Here is an 18,270-nt window from a genome sequence, read left to right as displayed (position 1 = left end):
CCTTTTTTAAAGTAATGTTTTGTCAATTAAGTTTCACATGAAAGTTCTGTAAAACAGTGTTAAATTCATTACAAAATAAAACTGTGTTTGCTTGTCCTTCAAGGTTTTTCGCCTGGCTATATCTACAAGGAAGCGAGCAGTACCTCAGAAACCGGTTGTGGATGTGTTCTGTTATTTGTTATAAGTTTATACTTGCTGCGCAGTTAAAGTAGTGAGTAGGGTAGTTAAATGCGAACTCTATTAGCTACAAACCAGGAGGTTTCAGGACTAAGGGACGACTCATCGCTAGACGACAAGTGCAAAATCTCTGTTGAAGTCGGAACAGACAAAAAATGCCTAATCTTGAGCAAGAAGACATCAGGATTAAAATTAGGCCTACTGTGAACAGACTGCATCACAGTAATGAAGAAGACTTATATTAATGAAAGGGGGCGGTATACTGAAGATTCGTTATCTTAACACAGCAACCTTTGGGCGTTGTAAAACTTGGCATTGCTATACTTACCTCGTTTTACTTCACCAGCTTTCCTTCTGAAACGGAATCAAAGAATCGGACTCCTCAAAAGAGTGTCCTCTCTTTGTATGCTACGGCCAGGCTGGTGGATCCTCTTCTTGTCCAGGATCGTTGGTCCCCTCCATGTAAGCTATAGTCAGACTGGTGGGTCCCTTCCTTGTACGCTACGGCCAGGCTAGTGGGTCCTCTCCTTGTGAGCTATGGCAAGACTGGTGGGTCCCCTTCTTGTAAGCTTCGGCCAGGCCGGTATGTCCTCTCCTTGTAAGCTACGGCCCAGCTGGTGAGTCCCCTTCTTGTACGTTTCGGGAAGGCTGGTGTTCTCTTTGTAAGCTACAGTCAGGCTAATGGGTTCTCTCCTTGTAAGCTACTGCTAAACTGGTGGGTCCCTCTTTGTAAGCTTCGGTCAGGCTGGTGGGTTCTCTTCTTGTAAGCTACGGCCAGACAGGTTGGTCATCTCCATGTAAGCTACGGCTAGGCTGGTGGATCCCTTCCTTGTAAGCTACGACCAGCTGGTAGATCCTCCTTGTAAGCTACGGCCAGACTGGTGTGAGTCCTCTTACGGCCAGGCTAGTGGGTCCACTCTTTGTAAGCTACGGCCAGGCTGGTGGAATTAGGAATGACTGGGCAGCCAAAGTACACCAAGCAAACCTGCAACATAACATACACTAGCTAATGACAGAATGAATATGCAGTATTGGTATCCTTGCAGCTTTCGCTCGGATTTATCACAGATTTTTTCCTTATCGATGGTACCCTGTCATTCAAGATCATTGTATCATAACTTTGCGTACGTGACAGATTAAGCATGAGTTTTTCCTGCTCCTAAGTGCTCACCACGCTCAGCAATTTTATTTACTGTAGTCAGTGATTTAGTGATTAGATTACTTGTTAACAAATATTTTTTAAAAAGATTGGGGCGTTAAAGAAAAGACAAACCATTGTGCCTCTCTCCATTTGTCTTTTCTTAAGTTATTATTATTATTATTATTATTATTATTATTATTATTATTATTATCATCATCATCATCATAATTATTTCTTCATCATCAACCTATTATACATCCGGCAGAACTAGTAAGAAGTATCAGAGCTGTAGAGAATCCAATATTAGAACTAGTAAATGGATAATAGGCCTAACTACCTATCTGGGGTTCTAATTAAATGAAATTTAATAAAATTTCCATGCTTAATCAGTAGGGCAACTAACTTTATACTTTATTTACGGAAAATTATACTTTTAAATTTTATTAATAACACTTTATTATGCTCTTGTTTAGTCAATTGTCTGAAGAAAAGTTAGACCTCATAAGTGATACAAATAAGGCATCACACGTGAGACAACTAAGCCAGGAGATAATGGGCTAGGGAACCAGTTCTTTTCTCCCTCCATTGCATATATCGCTTACTATAGTAACAAATTACACTAATTGGGCTTCAGATACATACAAACAATTGTTGTTCCTCTGATAGGCTACATACCGTCAAATGAGATGTACTGCCTGATAATAATAGATGTATGGTATATATCAGCCAGATTCTTAATCAGAGGTAATCGGGAAGAGTTCTTTCCAGTGCCGTACAGTCGATTTGGAAACAAACACCCCCTCCCCCCGCCGCCAGAGCTATCAAGCGAGGGAATAGTAATTATGCTATTAATTGTAGACACAAATAAAATGCTAGATTCTTTAATGCAAAAAGAACAAATTATATATATATATATATATATATATATATATATATATATATTTTATAATAGTCTGAGCTTCAAATTGTACTAAATAGACGTAAAAACTGTATTAAAATTGCATCAAAGTATTCAATAGTAGTGTTTTACACACTTCTGGTGGAAAAGTATGGAATATAAAAGAAGATACAAACTGAATTTACTTAAAAAATATTGTGAACCTTCAATCTTAACTAAAGCCAACTCTACGTCTGCAGATACAGTACAGTATGTTGAGAGGAGCTCAGAGAAGCATGGCGGTTGCTTTAAGCACCTTCTCTAAAGGAATGTTTTCCAGAAGAGTATAATATTGTCTTCTGAAGAACAATCTATATGCACTTAAAATGAGTGTGTATCTACATACTGTATTGTACATATTTTTTGTGAGATTTAATAATTGTAATTTTAATGTATTAATCTTGGCATTCACATGGATAATAATCTCAACTGGGACATGCAAATCACAAAAATCTGCACAAAGGTATATTCAATTATCCATGTGGTTCCCTCATGTGCAGACGCTTGTATTGCTCTATTTTGACTATGCCGATATTTTACTGACTGACCTTTCCGCGACGACAAAACGAAACTTCAACGTGCTCATAATTTGCGTGTAGGTTTTGTAAGCAATGTTCGCAAATATCATCATATTACCCATCCTTGGAAGCAATAGGTTAGCTTGAACTAGATCAAAGAAGAAATTTACATTCACTTCTCCTTCTCTTTGAAATCTTAAACTCTTCTATTCCTTCGTACCTGTCGTCTCGCTTCACTTACCTTTCTTCCCATCATAATCTGAACACACGCTCTCGCCATGAAACAATACTAACAATGCCATCCCATCGCACCTCCTCATACTCATCCCCTTTCATAATAGCTCTGCCAAGACTTTGGAATTCGCTACCTGCTAGCATCAGGGACTTTCAAAATAAAATTGAATTAAAACGCAAACTTACTAGAGTCGACGGCAATTCGGAAGGCGGTAGTCTGCTAGCGTTTGCGTCGAGAGAGATAGAGAGAGAGGGCAAGGCAGCGTACAACATTGCCACATCGTACTTCATGCGCACGTGCAATACAAATAGTGCAGGAGAGAATTTATATTATTAAAAGACAATAATGACCTTAGCCGTTGATTACTGTAAGCATGATACCAAACAAACCCTCTTTCCTTCACTAACAATATTCTTTGCACGTTTCTCAATCCCACACCACATGCTTCTGCAGTCGTTTCTTGCGGGTTGGCAACGCTGCAGTCAGCATCAAGATGGCCGGCAGCGTTCTGCTCGTCAACGTTTTTAAAATAATTATACACCTTAAACACTATTTTCCGCGCCTGCCTGTACAATACTTGTCTTTTTACAGTCTCTTTTTCCATTTATTTATCTTACACACACACAGTAAATGTTAGTTTTACTTATTCAATGTATTGAAATGCTCACACATGAACAAACGAACTCTAGAAGTAATTGTTATTGACTGATTCTGATTGATTCTACTGTACAAGTTTGTGACGTCACATACCAGAAATGCTACGGCGCATGTAGCAGCCGACCGCCTTCCGAAATGCCGTCTAGTCTAGGCACTTGGTCAGTAATTAAGACTCGTTCAGACATGGCTTCTTGTATATAATTATCTTATTCTGGCACAAAATATTTAATCACTATATAATTTTATCATTCTAGGTACTTCAGTAAAAAAAAATCGTTCTTAATTCCTAACATATGCAATAAATGTGTTGTTTGGATAAAGGGAGATAAGTGATAAAAATGAGTTTGGAGATAAATTAAAATTAAACTTCGGACCCTTATTGCAAATTATTTTCTACACAAATAAAACAGATCAACTGCTAGTATTCTTTTGATCTTTCCACACTCACTTGTATAATTTAACTTGTGTGTTCATCTGGGGAACAAAATTCCATCTGCATAAAAATGACTTGTCCCTCTTTACCCGAACATCACAGAAATTATTAATCAGGTAATCTTTTCGTACTTCGATTTTTATTGTAATTGTAAATATAATATTAATTGCAATTATAATTATAATTGTATTCTTCATAGTGTAGTTGTAATCACCTAATAGAGGGGAAGAGAAGGCTGATGGTCTTATTTCTACCAGGTTAAATAAATACTACTGAAGATGACATTATTCACAACTGAACTGTAGTTTACTCGTATATAGATTTTCTATTGACTTTATTTTTGTTATAGGTAAAGGAATCATTTACTGGTTGAAAAATACACATTTATGTTAAATACTGCATTGAAGAAAATATGAGTTTAAAAGTAAGAAATCAACATAAAAATAAATTTACTTTGCAGAAGAAAATTAGGTCTTATTAAAAATTAAACACTGTAGAAATACTGTATTAGAAAATTTAAAATAAGTAAAATACTGTACATAAATACATATAGAAAACACAGAGAAAATAATTAACGAGAATGAACCCTGGCTTTTCAGTTTTCCATTCCACCGCTCTTCTCACTGAACTAATCGGCCAGTTGTGTTGTAACGTTTTGCTAAGAATGTGTGTGCTCTGAAGTGCAGCATTTTGTTAGTGTTGCCAGTGCTTTATCCTATTAAGTCTAATAATAATAATAATAATAATAATAATAATAATAATAATAATAATAATAATAATAATATACATAAAATGAGATTTTGATAAGGCACTTTAGTTTTGGCATGTGCTAAAGAAATATGTGGTGAAGACCGAGTGCGCCATTTATTGTTCACTTTGTAGAAGTGGTTTCTGTTTTAATCTACAGGGACATCATTTTATTTTTACTAACATTTTTAATATTAACCTGTCTATATCTTTAGAGAACCGGAAACACCGCTTGCTCCCCCCTCCAAGACTGGAGTTCGATAATACTGGCGTAAAACACAAATCACTCTACTAGGTATAGGATGGAAGAAAAGTAGTTCATCCATTTACGTAAACTAGGAAATATCGCGATTTTGAGTTTGATAATTTTCATTAGGTTTTTCTTTAATCAAAGTACAGTACTGTATTAAGAATAAGTGTTTTTACCCACGAAGTGAGTTATCCATGCGAACGTATTCATTATGCACTGTATATTGTCTACAGCACATTAGCGTACAATATACAGAAAGAAATTAAATTGAAAAATAATCATAATATGAATATTTAAACACAATTTTGAAAATGGTGGCCGTTCATTTCGATACAGTTCTTTTGTGCATATTATCGCACTATAGACTATTGCATCTAATTCCAATTGCCAGTTTCGTCCTTCGTACTAGTAACTCATGTTGAAATAATTCTGTACCTACTCTACGTACTGTAAATTCAATCTTCACTTCTGCCCGACCCGAAAATATAAAATTACTCAGACATGCTATCTACTGTCCGTCCAAGTGGTTATGCCGCAGGATTGTAGAAAGGGAGGAAATCACGTGACAGTTAATTACTTAACGAGGCCCTTTTATGTAAGTTAAATTAAACAGCTGTATAATATTACGTAAACGTCCAATTCCTAAGAGAAATTAATGTTTTCAGAAAAGAGCTAAGACAGCCCAGCTTTTACAGAGGGGCGAGCAGAAGCAGGTGGGGGAAATCGGGATGCGACGTAGGCAAACGGACAGTACCTGTGCGAAAATATGATTCAATATTGAAAGCTCTTTCGTCACTGGAAAACGCGAACGTACTATACTCAGTAACTCAGTACTGCTTACTATCTGCGGTCTTGGTTCTGTGTGGAGTTGGAACTTCCTTAGTAGAAGGGGTGGGAGTGAAGTACATTCAAAAACTCAGGTACAATAAAAATTGAAGTAAAAATAAAATGATGTCCCTGTATATTTTATTCCTTTAGTGCACGATGTAAACCACGGATGCAGAATAACAGCGCAACGCGCGCTCTTAAGGAGGGGCTCGCGACAGGAACAGTTTGGCTGTGGCGCATGAGCGGACCTCTCATGCAGTGCCAGCGTGTTCCTTACCTGAATTTATTTTCGCGTATACATTCCAGACCAATTCAAGAAGTTCCCTTCGCCCTCCGCTTATACAACTTGCATAAACGAAGGTTAGGTTTTTATTTTTAACTAAATCCGTGCAGGTACAAACAGCCAAGATGATCCTGTCGCGAGCCTCACGTCGCTCTTGCGCTCCTACTCGTGGTATACACGCAGTACGTTATTGAGAGTGACGGGCTGAAGAATATCAAAGTGCCTGAAAGCAATAGCATACTAGTCAGCGACGTACTTTATCAAATAAGCTCACGTATCCGACCAAAGTTTAATAATTAGGGGGAAGAGAAGTAGGCCTATTATTTTGAAGCTCCACCAGTGTGGTAACGGGTCGGGTGAGCACACATAAAGAAGTCACACTCTGTGCATAGACCTCGTCATACAGATAGTATGGCTTCTTTAACGTGTAACGCGACACTTATGCATATGCTTGAAACTTTCGTAAGTAAAAATTAGGGACACAAACGTTACTGACAATTTTATTGCACTAATTATTTCCACCCATCAATCCACATATTCAACAGCAGTATGGTCGTATAAATTTGTTTATTTTTTTCACTTTTCCGCCGAAACCAATTAATGACGCATCAAGTGGAACAAAGAGGATATAATACTGAATGGCGCCAAACTAAAGTCAAGTGCATATTTAGCGGTAAGTCGCTAAATCTAGGGAATTTTTAATCAGTATCGACGACAAATTTTGTAAAATACGATTAGCGACTTTTCTGCTGATTTTTACCTATATTCTTCCACTTTTTCCTTTCTTTTAAATTAAAACATTCAACTGAAGTCAGGCACTTCTTAGTTTTAGAAGAGGCATGGGTGCATGACTGAGTAGTCTAATGATTCATACGTGAAAGCCCTGATCTCATATATTTGTGATCAGTGATCAGGGGTGAAAGATGCTGATTCAATGATTCTCACGGGCTAGGTCTCTCTCTCAATGCTACTGCTCCAACACCGATAAACGGTGGAAGCTTTGATTGGCACGTGACGAGTCGCGAGCTCCAGCTAATTCTTGGTTCTTCCCCCGAACCGACCCGAGGCAATTGAGTTTTGGAATTCTGTGCCGATAGTCCGTGTGAAGCAAATAAGACTGTAGTTTTTGCTGGTTTTAATATATAAGATTTAAAAAGTGTTAGATTTCACAAAAAAAAAACTGTGGTCAAATGCTTGGGTGAAAATTTCCACATTTACAAAAATTTGCCAAAAAGTGTAGTGTCAATGATTGGATCAAGTGCAGTGTATTCACAATCAGCTGTTCCCACATCTTCCACCTCAACATCACAGTCGTCAACAATACAACCAGACTCCGCAGAAGAGGGTGACGACGAGGAAATCATAATTTTTCTTCACATATGTATGTTTTTCTTATTTTTATTTAGTGATATTTATTATTAATTTTTAGCGACATTTCTAGGGATTTTTAAACAAACTTTGGAGAGATTTAGCTACTTTTTGTTGAAAAGTTAGCGAGATTGTAGGGCGATGTGTTGGCAACAGTGATGAGCACATAGGATAGATGATTCAGTGAGTATCCTGTGATCAAACCTGCCCTAACTTGTGTATTTTGATCATTGCACCAGTCACTCTGTTGACACATCAACGAGAATTAAATTTCTGCCTTGAACATGCGTACTAGAGTCATTTCTCCATTTCGTCACATATTGGAAGCATGTTTGTACGAGACTGTGCAGAAATGTCTTCCAATCCAGACTAAATTCAACAAGGCCACCGTCGTAGCTCAGTCGGCTAAGGCGCTGGCCTACCGATCCGGAGTTGCGTTCGGGCGCAGGTTCGATTCCCGCTTGGGCTGATTACCTGGTGGGTTTTTTCCGAGGTTTTCCCCAACCATAAGGCAAATGTCAGGTAATCTATGGTGAATCCTCGGCCTCATCTCGCCAAATATCATCTCGCTATCACCAATCTCATCAACGCTAAATAACCTCGTAATTGATACAGCGTCGTTAAATAACCAAGTAAAAAAATCCAACAATATGATAGGAACGAAAATCAGCTGTAACTGTCTAATATGATATGAAATCGGGACATTTTGATGCGTGTGAAAATTATTTCGGGACGCGGGACGCAATGGTCGAAATCGGGACTGTCCCTGGAAATATGGGACGGTTGGCATGCCTACCTATGCACCGTCGAACGCGGAATGTTCAGTTCCCGTAACAAACGCCGCCGCACTGATTTTGGACGAAGTTCCATAGACAAACTGACGGCGCTTCAGAGGATGATGGACGTCCTCGTACGGGCTCAGTTGTGATTGCCCAGTATGCTTAAACTTGTTCACCAGCGTGTGAAGTGGTTTGTCTGTGGGTCCAGCTTTATGGAATCGAAGATGAAATTTCGTCCGAATGTCACCATACGACTACCCTTCTAGCTCCACATCACCATAGCAACCTTCTCTGGTATGCTGAAGAGCATGCAAATTCAGTTACTTGTAACGACACAACACATGTTTAGCTGTTGTCACAAAGCCAACGCACGGACTCCAGCAGCGACTACACGGTATAGATACATACTGTTCTCCAACCAGGAGATTAATCGTGAAAGGAATGTGCTTACTATTGCGCCATCTCTTGGAGCGAAGTAGATAGATAATATTACCGTTATAACGTCAGTTTAAAAACAATGCGCTCTCCTGCACATGTTATTTCCTGTGTGGAGGCATTAAATTTTGTAACTAGGGTAGTATAAATATGTGTGTATCAGTGTTATAGTTTGTGCTGTGAGAGTTAGCCAATAGAGATACGTGTACCCACGTGTGTGATCTTATGACATCAACATTCATTCACAGCATTACCCCGCTGCGTCTCATTCCTCTGAGACTTTCTCCTGGTTGGAGTACAGTAATGTGCCTGCAATTCATTACCATACACGTCTTACCCCTGAACTTATTTCTACAAAAATCGATACTTCATTTCTGGACATTCTGTATAGTCTTAATTAGGAATTAATCAGTGCTGTTATGGAGGCCATATGGGGTCATATATCGTATGAAAACCTACAATTTTTTTTTTAATTAATCGTATGGGGAAAAGAAAATTTTGTCTGTACGGAGTCATACGGCATATGGGTGCCTAAGTTTTGTACGCGGAGTTTTGTACAGATCGATCACCACTTGCTGTTCCTAGTTTGTTTGATGTTCATAAACAAAAATTGTCCACCTCTGCAGCGCTAGAATCCAGAATTATATAAAGTAATGTGTTTGATGTTCATAAACAAAAATTGTCCACCTCTGCAGCGCTAGAATCCAGAATTATATAAAGTAATGGTTTAAAAACAAAAAGTGCTGCAAATATACACTCCAAGATTCATGGAGACAAGTGTGCATCGTGAGCCTAAATGGTGTATTCTTTAAATCAAGCTTGTTTTACAATAAAAAAATGTAAAGCAAAACAATTTCTTTACTTCTTCTTTAATTATAAAAAATCATTAAATGACAGAGAGGGGGGGGGGGGAGTAAAATATATTTCAAGGGAGAAAACAAGGGTTGGGGCGTATGGCCAAGAGAAAAATTACCATGACAGCACTGGAATTAATTCTTAGTACATTTGTGTATTATAATAATAATAATAATAATAATAATAATAATAATAATAATAATAATAATAATACTGAAAGTAATAGACCTATTTTTAATTTCAAAGAAGTTACATTCGTTTTCTATTATAAACTATCGAAATGAACAATGTATGAATTAAATCACAGGAATACGTCACAGAATGTTTACATTAAAAATCCAGACCGCTGCATGAAGATAGGACGGGTAGATAAAGCTACGAATGGACAGATCAACATGGTCGCGAAGGGTATTCAATGACTTCTGAATTGATGTAAGCATTTCCGTTTCCTCTAGCCGAGTATGCCTTGTGCGCTAGAACAGTGAATCTCGCCCTTGCTCTTCGTCTCAGACGTGCTTCAAGCTGACATGGAGGCTCCGCAAGGTGAACGGCGGAGATCTAGAAGTGAACAGTGGCGTTTTACAATCTACCAATACTATTGAAATCTGAATTCATTCATTCTCTGTAAAAGCTGACTCGTAGATATTCGTGCAGTGAAAATTCATTGACCTGCGTTTCACTGTGATGTTAACGTATTGCCTTTTTTAATGTAGGTCTATGTCCAGGGTTTGGCGAGTAAATTACCTGTACGTATTTTACGTGTAATTTATATGTAAAATACGTAATTTATAAAACTATTTTATACACAGAGTAATAAATTACCATTTACTGATTTTGGCAATCTAAATATCAATTACTTCATTCCTTTTAAGTCCTGATAAGAAAAATGTCTGTTACAGCAGAAAAAAAAATTATTACTTTTCTTTTGTGATTTTATACCATAGTTTTCAGATACATTATAATATTGTTGATACTTACTTTCATTCACTCTAATACTTAGAAAAATAGCATTGCTTTGCTTACTTTCAGTTTGCTTGTTGGAAAAACCCCATAACATCCAAATTTATTTTTTTGGGAGACTTTATTAGTTGCGTTTAGTCTTTGATATATATCAAAGATGGACATCTGTCGTCTCCATAGTTTTGATCTAGATGCAGTTTTTTAATTCACGGTGTTCTTTGTAATATTTAACACAATTTATTTTATAAATGTAGTGTTAGAGTTTGCATATGGTTTCACTATAACTGGAAAGAGCATGAAAAATTGTATAAAAAACCACAGCTATCTAAATTTCGATTGAGGTCAGATGTCCGTCTTTGATATTAAGCTACTCATATATATATATATATATATATATATATATATATATATGTATGTATAATAAAACGCAACTAATAGTGAATAAACCTAACATTTAGCAACTAATATCACTTGTTAAATACATTTTGACAATTAAAATAAAATTAATTAAACGAAACAGTTTTTATTGATTTCACGAAAGTTTCGTTTTTTCCATTTGTGGGGTTTTAAAAATAAACGATTGTAGTGATAAAGGCCTTTTTGTAGTATAACAGTTTAATGTAATTATTATGATTTGAACATAATAACTCATTAAATGTAATAATTTTCCAAATTTAATGTGGTAAATGACTAATCATCAAAGAGTAGGGAAGCATGGCTGAATAGATTTTTTGTATGTTAGAACATTATTAAACTTATTATTTCAATCTTCGCTTCCACTGTCATTAGTGTCATTACTATCTTTGTTGGTTGTAGATCATGTGTACAGTTCTGTGTCTAAACATTTCACTTCATTCCGCATGTACTGCAAAATCTTCTTAAGGTCTCCATTTGTTAACATTAATAATGGTAGCCTCGAGTTATAAACTAGGTTTGTTGGCAATTCAAACGGTAAATTTTTATCACAGACTGAACAAAGAAAGAGTAAAAATAAAAGTTCTTGGAAGTTTTTTTTGCGTATTTTACATTTATTACGTTAATTACGCATTATTTACACTTATTTTACTGTAATGTAAATAACCTTCTTTTACGCGTAAAGTCCCAACCCTGCCTATCTCTTTCACAAGAGAAAAAGCGCGTTGGATTCTGTTACATTATTAATTTATCCATATTTACAGTACAATGCATAATACTAAACTTATAAATAATTCAAGTCCCCAACAGTGGTGTAGCTCTTAAGAGGCTTAGCATACCTAAAAAATTTATTCCTAGTAACAGTAGGCCTATGAGTTTGTAATAACGATATATCGTAACACTTGGTTGCACTCCGATCCTTCCATATAATGACAGAGCAGTGCGAGCAGCGGAATTTACGGCAACAAGCCGGCATGGTTACGATCTTCACTCGCAAGTTTAAAGGAGGAACCGGCGAGGAGCTATCGAGTCGCTACATCTCCATATAGGACGAGGCTAGCCTTCCGTCACAATATTACGTCGCGCTATACAGAGTCTTTCATAAGTAACGAGTCTATCGACAAATCAACTATTTCGGATAATTTTTTTTTATGATGTTCATCCTCACGAGAAAGAACCCTTCCCGGTTCCGTACAGTCGATTTGGAAACAAACACCCCCTCACCCCGCCGCCAGAGGAAGCTACTTATCCATGTGTAATGTGCATTTGACGCCAACTTAAAATCACCTAGAGCATGGCCTTCTATATGCCAAGGACTTAAAATGACCTGGAGCATGGCAGAACGGAAGACATTTTGAAAATTGTACACCATAGTTTGTCAACAATTGAAACTGCTTTTAGATTATTTTATGTTTACTAAAGGTTATTTTTTTGGAATATATCTGTTATTATTAATTATTATTATTTTATGTGTTTTCATAAAGGTTTACAACACTAACCATAGCTCTGGCGGGGAGGGGGAGAGGGGCGTTTGTTTCCAAATCGATTGTACGGCACCGGGAAGGGTTCTTTTTCGTGAGGATGAACATCATTTCAAAAAATTATCCAAAATAGTTCAATTTTCGATAAACTCGTTACTCATGAAAGACCCAGTTGGGTTTCTGAATGCGTTGAGTTTAATTTAATTAAAAGTGCATGCGTGTGTGTGTTACATATTAATTTTGTGTAAAATAGCTCGTATGAGAGAACATTGAGGTCATTATTTGTAGAATTAAAAGAAAAACAATTTTCAAGTTGGACTTATGAAACAAAATGTGCTTACAAAGATAGGAGATCGGCACATTTACATATTAAAATAGCCGGTGAAGGAAGACAAAATAGAAATGTTCGGTTTTCATGGTATAAGAAATATTCTTGGCTAACAGGGAGGGGGAAACAGTACTTCAGTCTAGTTCACAATAAAATCTGACTCAATGCTGAAACTTGGTTTCGTATGTTCTTATCAAGCACCTAACTAAATTATAAGTACAAATGTCAATTTTTTAATTCCCCCTTAATGGGAAAATGGTGAATTTTTTTTTAATTCGACCTCACTGAATACAAATCTGTAAACGAAAATGCGCTATAACTTAAATGATGCTGAAACTGAGCAGGAAGAGAAAAAGGAATTGGCTGTGTCACTGCTGAGAAGAAACTGCCTACTGAAGGATGCACTGGAACGGGAGAAGAGTTCGTGGCTGAAGAAGATACAGTATCATGTGATAGACGACATTAAGATTTATGGATCATATGCGGAGACAAAGAGAGAGGCAGAAAATGGGAAAGATTGGAGAAAGCTGGGTTTGCAGTTAAAGACCGTCCCTTCGGCAGAACACTATGAATGAATATATAGGAAATTAAGTTAGGTTAAACCGATGTAGGTTAACCCAAACTAGTGTACAGCTGTCAAAAGAAAAAGTGGCCGCTCTCCTGAAACAAAGTTCCCTTCGGGTATCTTCGCTACAATTCGGAGACAGGCGATGTTACATGTTGTTGGACCACGTTGCCTGATATCTACAGTTATAATTGAAGTATACTGTGTGTTATTCGATAGCATAATGGTAGCGTTCAGGCCTCTTATTCATGAGGTCCTGCGTTCGACTACAACCTCGTGCTTTTTATGTCCTTTTTGTTCTGTTTTTGAGAGAGACAAACTAGACATAATGGCTCCTTTCTCTTTTATGATTATTTTAGTAATTAACATCAGGTTCATTAATATATTATGCCATGACTTTATCATTATCATTATGATATTGTGGCTGCAAATGGAAAGAAAAAAGATTTTATTCTCAATAAAATATCTTTCGTGGCATAAACATAAAAAATTTACTGGCGTCGGCCTTAAAACATTCAAACAATTAAGCTTTCAAAAAACAAAACAAAAAGCCACAATTCAATACTTAGTCTGTCTTCCTCTTATCTCGATCATCTTGCAGTCGAGTGGGTATGGAATTGACTAGTCTTTGCAAATAGCGACTGTTCTTAGACACGATATTCCAGGCATTCTGAACATACATACATAAATGTTCTGTCCATGGGCAGGTCTTTCATTGCAAACCCAGCAATCTCCAATCTTTCCTATTTTCTGCCTTCCTCTTAGTTTCCGCATATGATCCACATATCCTAATGTCGTCTATTATTCTTTTCAACCAGAGACCCAACCAATTCCCTTTTCTCTTTCTAATCAGTTTCAGCATCATTCTTTCTTCACTCACTTTTTCAAACACAATTTTATTTCTTATTCTGTCTGTCCACTTCACACGCACCGTTCTTCTCCACATCCACATTTCAAATGCTTCAATTCGTTTCTCTTCATTTCGTCGTAATGTCCATGTTCTTTCCCCATACAATGCCACACTTCACACAAAGCACTTCACTAGTCTCTTTCTTGGTTCTTTTTCCAGAGGTCCGCAGAAGATCCTTCTTCTTCTATTAAAAGCTTCCTTTGTTCATGTTTGCAGTTTTCTTGGGAAGGATAGGCCTAAATGCGGTAACATCCCGTTGCTTTCCGCACACCACTATCTCTTTCGCATCTTATTAAATTCCAGGGGGCCCAAGCGTGGAGATGAGGAGAGTGGATTTGACTAATTGGGCCCTCCGGACTTCACCGAAAGTCACGGCAAGGGTTAAATATTAATTCTATCAGGATGTTTGACCCGGTCAGAGACCGGAAAATCTCAATTAGCCTTTGCCCCCCGCATCCTGGACTAGCTTCTACGAATCATCAGAAAATCTTAGAGTGTGATTGGGCCAATTTTTCCGAAAATGTTTCCACACTTTTGCTCTCGTAGCTCAGCGGACGAACGTCGGAATTTAGATGTCAACGTCTCAGGTTCAATTCCTCGTTACTCCTTTTCATTTTATTGTGGTTCAAGATAGTATAATGTAATAATACAAAAAGAAAAACTAATACCAGTATTATGCAACTGGATTTTTCCAAACCTGATATTAAATGTATGTTATTTATATCGCTAAGGAACGATTACAATATAAATAACTTGAATATTATTTATACAGTATCACTAAAGAACGATAACAGAATATAAATGATAAATATCGGTTTGTTTAATTAATATATTGCGAAAGAACAATAACAATATAAATAACTTGAATTTTGTTTTATAATGCTAATGAAGGAAAACAGAATATAAATGATAACTTGAATATTATTTAAATCGCTAAAGAACGATAACAATGTAAAAAACGTGAATATTATTCATATCGGAATTTCACAGATTTATTACAGATGTATTTAAGAAATTGTAGAAGAATAGTAATTAGTAACAGTGTCCTATTTATTCTTCTTGGAGCCAAATTTGTAACTTTTAAAAGTGTGGTTACTATGTTGAAGTGTATGTGTTGTAACAGATGCTTGATTTGTTATGTATGTGAGTCAGTTATGGGATGCTTGATGTCGTCGCAATGTCGTAATTATAGTTTGATTGTGTGTGTGTGTGACTACTGTGTATTAATTTAAGGATCTTCTGCATATTTGTGTTATAGAAGTGTTACGTATGTGTGTTGTTAATGTTTTTGTATGTTTCAAATTGATACCTGATATTTGTTTTGCAATCGCAATGCCTAATTTACGGATTGTTTATGTTTTGTTTACATCGCGTAAGCTAATTTAATTTTCTTTTCCATTTCTCTTTATGCTTATCTTTTTTGTGTATAAAACTATAGCCCTAACATACATATGTAAAATAGGGCTAACCCCCATTGGAGATACAATAATAATTATTATTATTCATATCGTTATAATACGATAACAGAATACAAATGATGACCTGAATTTTATTCATATCTCTAAAGAACGATAACAAAATATAAATAACGTGATATCCATAAAGAACGATAACTGGATATAAATGATAATTTGAATATCATTTACATCGCTAAAGAACGATTAAAAATAAAATGAAAACTTGAAGAAGGCCCGAACCCACGACCTTTGAATCATTAAACAAGCACTCTACCGCTGGTCTACGAGGCGCAGATATGGAACACTTTCATAGTTCCGGAACTCCTTGTACAAGCACATGCATCGTGTAACATCGCCGCGACCCGAAGTGGACTTGGAAAATATTCGCTGTTCACGAGTGCGGCCACTTTTTTTTTGACAGCTGTACATTATCCTAAAGTATTTTACATTCCTTCTGAGACATCCTGTGTATGTATTTTTTTAGTAGGTTATGTTACGACGCTTTATCAACATGTTAGGTTATTTAATGTCTGAATGAGATGAAAGTGATAAGTCCGGTGAAATGAGTCCGAGGTCCAACACCGAAAGTTACCCAGCATTTGCTCATATTGGGTTGAGGGGAAACCCCCGGAAAAAACCTCAACCAGGTAACTTGCCCCGACCGGGAATCGAATCTGGGCCATCTGGTTTCGCGGCGAGACGCTCTAACCGTTACTCCACAGGTGTGGACTCTGTGTGTGTATATGTATGTAGGCCTATGTATGTATGTATGTATGTATGTATGTATGTATTTTTTATTTTATTGGGTTATTTTACGACGCTGTATCAACATCTAGGTTATTTAGCGTCTGAATGAAATGAAGGTGATAATGCCGGTGAAATGAGTCCGGGGTCCAGCACCGAAAGTTACCCAGCATTTGCTCGTATTGGGTTGAGGGAAAACCCCGGAAAAAACCTCAACCAGGTAACTTGCCCCGACCGGGATTCGAACCCGGGCCACCTGGTTTCGCAGCCAGACGCGCTGACCGTTACTCCACAGGTGTGGACAGTATGTATGTATGTATGTATGTATGTATGTATGTATGTATGTATGTATGTATGTATGTATGTATGTATGTATGTATGTATGTATATGTCCAGATTTTTTATTTATTTTTGTGATATTACATAGGAATCTTAAATTACGTGTTTTTGTTGTGAAAGCGGTTTAAATATTAAAATGAAATTGTGAGATAGTAAAGAAAGTTATGTGCTTTCCCTATGATTTAATCAAATTTTTAGTACTATTTCTTAAGCTGTGTCGTTTGTACTAATTGCTAATTGCCGCCAGAATCTCCTTATAGAAGGGTCCAGAATATTATTTTAGTAGGTTATTTTACGACGTTGTATCAACATCTCAAATAATTTAGCGTCCGAGTGAGATGAAGGTGATAATGTCGGTGAAATGAGTCCGGGGTCCAGCACCGATATTTGCCCACCATTTGCTCATATTGGGTTGAGGGAAAATCCTGGAAAAAGCTTCAACCAGGTAATTTGCCCCGACCAGGATTCGAACCCGGGCCACCCGTTTCGCGGCCAAACGCGCTTACCGTTACTCCACAGGCGTGGACAATCCAGCAATAGTCTGCTAACATATTCTGAAGTGACTTTCCTGAATATATTTTCTCCATGGCAGACATATACAGATTAGGAGGAAAGAAGTTCAAATTGAAATATAAAAAATGAATTCCTATCTTCAACAAATCCCCAATAACTTCCATTTATTGTTTGTTTTCACATATCCAAGGAAACTCGTGCATATTTCTCCGAAAGTTCGCAATGTGAGTTTCTTAGTTTCTGTCAGCAGGGTTGCAAAAATGTTTCCATGAAGAATCTCATGAATTTGGGGCCCAACAGATATAGGCCTACACCAACTTGGTAACACTAAATTGTTGCCCAAAACTTTAACAAAATTTCTCATTAACCCTAATGTTATATATAATGGTGGCTACAGCATCTTGTCTTTTTTTTTTCTACTATAGGATGATCCTTCCTAGAATATGCCATTAGAAAAGTCCAGGATAACAGACAGGGTTTGGAATTGAACAGGTTACATCAGCTTCTTGTCTATGCAGATGGCGTGAATATGTTAGAATAAAATTCATAAACGATTATGGAAAACATGAGAATTTTACTTGAAGCAAGTAAAGAGATAGGTTTGGAAGTAAATCCCGAAAAGACAAAGTATATAATTATGTCCCGTGACCAAAATATTGTACGAAATGGAAATATAAAAATTGAAAATTTATCCTTCGAAGAGGTGGAAAAATTCAAATATCTTGGAGCAACAGTAAGAAACATAAATTACATTCGGGAGGAAATTAAACGCAGAATAAATATGGGAAATGCCTGTTATTATTCGGTTGAGAAGCTCTTGTCATCCAGTCCGCTGTCAAAAAAATCTGAAAGTTAGAATTTACAGAACAGTTACATTACCAGTTATTCTGTATGGTTGTGAAACTTAGACTCTCAC

The 18,270-nt window shown here is 36.8% G+C and overlaps 1 protein-coding gene across 4 annotated transcripts in view; it reads right to left on the bottom strand.

The window, feature by feature from the left end:
• Positions 1-18,270, bottom strand: part of LOC138698253 (general transcription factor II-I repeat domain-containing protein 2A-like) — a 109,033-nt gene that overhangs the window by 20,614 nt on the left and 70,149 nt on the right. For all 4 annotated transcript variants that reach the window (XR_011331794.1, XR_011331795.1, XR_011331793.1 and 1 more), the window contains exon 2: positions 506-1,162. The gene's annotated coding sequence lies outside the window, so the exon portion shown is untranslated. The remainder of the gene's footprint in view (positions 1-505; positions 1,163-18,270) is intronic.

Source organism: Periplaneta americana, chromosome 4 (genome assembly GCF_040183065.1).
Source record: "Periplaneta americana isolate PAMFEO1 chromosome 4, P.americana_PAMFEO1_priV1, whole genome shotgun sequence".
Taxonomy (NCBI): domain Eukaryota; kingdom Metazoa; phylum Arthropoda; class Insecta; order Blattodea; family Blattidae; genus Periplaneta; species Periplaneta americana.
The sequence above is the reverse complement of the archived record's forward strand: the minus strand, read 5'-3'. Positions and strand labels throughout refer to the sequence as shown.